The sequence below is a fragment of the Atta cephalotes genome, assembly GCF_000143395.1.
Source record: "Atta cephalotes unplaced genomic scaffold scaffold00038, whole genome shotgun sequence".
Lineage (NCBI taxonomy): Eukaryota > Metazoa > Arthropoda > Insecta > Hymenoptera > Formicidae > Atta > Atta cephalotes.
Genome location: NW_012130102.1, coordinates 356,702 through 362,102, shown reverse-complemented (window position 1 = coordinate 362,102; position 5,401 = coordinate 356,702). Strand labels below are relative to the sequence as shown.

At 26.8% G+C, this 5,401-nt stretch overlaps 1 pseudogene; it reads left to right on the top strand.

The window, feature by feature from the left end:
• The window catches only part of LOC105621933, a 7,669-nt pseudogene extending 4,992 nt beyond the window's left edge, over window positions 1-2,677 (top strand).
• Window positions 2,678-5,401: the final 2,724 nt, after the last annotated feature.

Below are 5,401 nucleotides of genomic sequence, written 5' to 3'. Positions count from 1 at the left end.
AGTTAAACGTGTAACGTAATAATTAATATTAAATTAATTAATTAAGTTATAACTAATAATATATNTGTNTNTNTATATATATATATATATATATATATATATATATATATATATATGTGTATTATAATAATTATTATAATAATTATTATATATAATAAAAATATTTTTATTTCATACTTTTACCTGATGCAGCATTAAAATGCATAAAAGATTTCATCGATATACATGCCTATTCAGAAAATTAAAAAGTTTAGAAAACGTTTGTAAAATGTTTTCATTTCTACATTAAACTTTTAATATAATTTAATTGCTTTCCAAAATGTATATCGATTCTTGTTTTTGCTTACATCACTAACTATCAATTTCATTTGAGAATTTTCATTGCAGAGTTACATTGTTGCGTAATTTTTTATCCGAAGCAATACATTCTTTCGATTAACCATATTACCGATTATTTTCGTTAACTTCATTTCGATTAATATAAGTTTTATAAGTATATGATTGATCGCATCTTAATTCTTCTAAAATCTCATATCATTATTAATTCATTTTATTATCACATTCTAAAATAAAAATATATATAATGTAATGTTATATATATTGCTGTGCATCTCTTCTTCGATTTCTAAAATAGCAGACTTGTTTTTAAAGAGTTTATATAAAGAGTTTATATAAGAGTTATAATTAAATAAGAAAAGCAAAACACTAATAACTTATCAAACTAATATCAAAAAACATGCCATAAAAAATTAAAATTAAAATTAATCTTTCTCTTCTCTGCATTTTTATATGCGCTTGAATTGAATAGAGTTCTCATTTAAAAGTCAAAACCTGAAGAAATTGTTTTTATAAATACATACACATATGAAAATTCCGATTAATTAATCTTTTGAGTTAAAGATAGACATGAGAAAAAGTTTAACATGTTTGCGATATACTGTGCTCTGTTGCACGCATAATGCGCAGAAAGTATTATTGTTGTTTGTAGGATGTTAGACAGAAGACATGGACAGCAAAATTTATTTTTTGTATATTATAAATAGATTTAATTTTCTGTAATAAAAGTATAAATTATAAGTCTAAAATTATTCTTCTTCTTCTTCGAGAGAGATAAAAGCTTGACATTTTTTTTTTAATTTACAAAAACTTTTTTCAACAACACTATTACATAGTTATCTATAATTTACTCTTTTTTGAAATTTTTTTTATATAAAAACATGTTAAACCAAATTATTCCTTTCTCTCTCTCTCTCTCTCTCTCTCTCTCTCCCTTTCTCTCTCTCTCTTTCTTTTTTTCTTAAATTTTATAAACTTTTATAACTTCTGGAAGAAGATGTAATATGTATGAGTATTTTGACAGGAAGCTCAGCTGTTTAGATATCTTAGTGTTAGATAAGAGCGATTCATGGAAATCCGTTTAATTTCATAAAATTTCGGAATGAAAGTAGTCGGCCTTGAGCTAGATCAGATCCTTGGCGAAATAGTTTTGAATATCACAAAATCACATGAATGAATATCACAAAAATACGTTACTCTTTTGACATAGATAACGAACGGTTTAACTATCCGCCCCCCCCCCCCCAGTCCCACGATATATAAACATTATATCCGCGCGGTTTCGATAATTTTACTAATTATTATTATTACTAACCGACGGTCCATTTTCGGATTTCGATCGCAAAATATTGGGTTGTCCGGAAAGTTCGTGCCGATGTTGAAGGAAAATTGAAACGCAGAAGATTTAAATTTTAGTTTTACATTTATTAAATTATATAGGCTAGTCGGCACGAACTTTCCGGACAACCCAATAAATTTTCTTCGATCAAGAAAAGAACAGAATTTTATTGCTACGTGGATTCCCGTGCTTCGGTTCCTTGTCATTCTTTGATAGCGTGATAGCGGACATGGAGCAATTCTATTTCATTGGCCGGATCGGCAAAAATAATTTTCACAATTTACTCAGCTTTCCTTATTTTAATCTCATATTGGATAATTGCATAATTTTTGTCTCTTTTGTTGATATAAAAATTAAGCCGATTTATTAACGCTGATAAGGGATTATCTCGGTTTATACAAGTTAGTAAAAATCCTTGATATCAGTAAAATTTGATAGCATAAGATATAAATTAAGAGAAAAGACAAGACTGTACAGGTTCCAAAAAATTTGGTATTATATTGATTTGGTATTATATTTGGTATTAGATTCAATGGGTCGGATCTCCAATATCTTCTGGAGATATGTTTTAAAGTGTTCTATACGATTTCTTATATAGAACACATTTTAAAACATATTTCCTTGATAAGAGCGAATTTGAACTGGTCACTGATTACAAACCTCTGGAAGTCATATTTGAACTCAAGTCGAAACCCTACGCTAGGATTGAAAGATAGGTTCTAGTCAGGCTTTCAAATATCGAGTAACAAAATATCGATCAAGTAAATCCAATATGGACCCCTTTCAAGATTCGATAATAATAGTTCAGCACAATACTTCGAAAATGACAATTATGTTAATTAAATCATAGAGTATTCAAAACCTACAGCTGTTTCTCTTAAAGATAACAAAGCTGAAAACGATGATAAAATCAATAAAGTCGAAAAAGGCATATATGATAATGATATATATGAGAAAAAGAAACTAATACCTATAAACTGTTTGAAACTGAGCTTGTTATAATGAGATTTTGTAAAGAGGTATGAAAATTGTAGTACCAATGAAATTGCATAGAAGAGTCCTGGAATAGATAGATCCCAGATAGATAAAGTCGCAGAGAACTGCGTAAAAGCTTGCAAAAGGTATCTTAGTTTCCATGCTCAACCCATCGAATCCATTAAAACGCAGAATCTATCAATAGAACCCTGAGTTGATATCGCTGTTGATTATCCTCTGCCCAGCGGCCAATATTTGTTATTATTTGTTATTATTGATTATTTCAATCGTTATAAAGAAATAAAAATCACAAAGAACATAATTAGCGAAGAAACTATAAAAATGTTAAAGGAAACTTTTTAAAAAGTGGGGATTTCCGGTGACAGTCAACAATGATAAGCAATTCATAAGTGAAGAAAAAATTCGCAGAATTCTTGTAAGGAAAACAATATCACATTACACAACATCATCCCTTATTGGCCGCAACAAAATGGAGAAGTAGAGAGAGACAACGGTTAAGTCCTAAAACAGTTAAGAGTAAACCAAATCGAGAAAAGAGACTGGTTGAATGACTTATTAATTTATTTTATAATGTATAATATATAAAATATTTTATTTGAAATCATATTAAAACGAAAAAAGAATAACGTAATATAATCAATATTGTAAAAGTTTCTTGCATTAAAAAATATTTTTGAATTTTCAAAATTGTGATTAAGCCATTCCAGAAATATTTAAAAAATATATAATATTTTACTATAATATTTTTAAAAAGGAAGACTTCTAGAGGGAAACAAGAGTGACTCAATATTTGTGTGTGTAAGACACATGACTTTTTTAAAAACACATTGGGACATATATTTCCATTGAATGTAATGTGATTGCCGAATGCTCTCAATCAAATACGAAATATCCAATTCTCATGAACTTTCTCTAGTTGCACTACTTGGCACAATTCGAGATTAATGCGTCGCGTTAGTCTCTAGTTATGTCAAGAGTGCTATGTACAGTTAAGCATAGTTACTTAGCCGGTTACTTCATACAAGAAATACATAATACCATATCTGTAAAAGCATTATAAAATTAGATTGTAATTATAAGACATTATTAGGAATGTTATTTAGAAAGTATATTAATAAATGAGAAGATCATTATAAACGTAATAACATTTATCTGTTTTTTCTGTTTCTTTGACAAATTGTAAAAAAGTTGGATATATGATTTTCTTAAATAATAATAATAACGAATGCGATATTAATTGTTACATACATAAATGCTTTTCAAAATATTGCATAGATTTTTAATAATATGAGTCAAGCTTCGCTGTAATAAAAATTTATTATATAATTATATATTTTCTATACTATCTGTTGAATTAAAATTTCTAAATTTCTTTTAATGAAAAGTTTCTTTAAGAGAGAAGAAAAATGTTTAAATTTGAATATCTTTTGTATCATTAAATGAAAGAGATTGTATCTCTTTAAGCTTAATAATTTTGCGATAATAAATCAAAATGATGATCAGATTATATGTGCATGAATGAAATTGTAACATTTTCAGTAGAAAAAGCTAAAATTTTAGTAATTTATTACTAAATTACTTTGCATAGTAGAAAGCAAAAATATTCTCATTGCTGGAATAGAATTAATACCTCATCGTAATATCTCAGATTATTACATACTAACATTAGAAAAGAAAAATCTCTGAATGGAATGACGATTGAAAATATTTTAATGGCAGATAAAAGTAGATAAAAAGTAAGTAGATTTTAATTTCCAATGCAGCAAGCTTCACAAATATAGCGTATTAATTATATATTGCAATAAAATAAACGAATGTTTACTTTTTTAAATGTAGATTTTACAATATATTAATGGCTGCATTCAGCAGAAAAAGCAGCTTTTGCAACTGTTGTAAAATTCTCTAATATGATTGGTCTTGCCCTTAATTCCTTATTGGATCCAAATGTATAAATCAATCATATTCAAGAATTTTATAACAATTGCAAAGCTGCTTTTTCTGCTGAACGCAGCCAATATTACAATTTCATTCGTGTATATCTGTCATTTTGATTTATTATCGCAAAATTATAAGCTTAAAGAGATACGCCTCTTTTATTTAATGATAAAAGATATTCAAATTTAAACATTTTTCTTTTCTCTTAAAGAAACTTTTCATTAAAAGAAATTCAGAAATCTTAATTCAAGATAGTATTGGAAAATATATAATTAATAATAAATTTTTATTACAGCGAAGCTTGACTCATATTTAAAGTGTAATAAGTTAAATGTGTCACTCCAATAAAAACGTTATGTAAATAAATATATAATATATGTATATAACTAAATGTTACACACACCAATATACAAATAATTTAAAAAAATATTATACATGTATAAATCAGCAGCAAAAACAAATTCGTTTATTTTTTTGGCTAACAATAAGTGAATTGAAAATAAATACAAATTTTTAAGTTTATAAAAAATAATAATTGCTACACGTATTAAAATTCTTAAGATAAAATTCTTAAGATAAAAAACTTTGATTTAATTAGTTCGAAAAAGCTTCATTTTAAATTAGTTTCAAAATTATGTTGAATTTTATCCAGAATTAATGGATCTACTCGTTTCTAAAAATCTGGTTTGTTGCTTGAAGCAATAATATATGTTGGGCCTATGTGTGTGTGTGTGTGTGTGTGTGTGTGTGTGTGTGTGTGTGTGTGTGTGTGTGTGTGTGTGTGTGTGTGTGTGT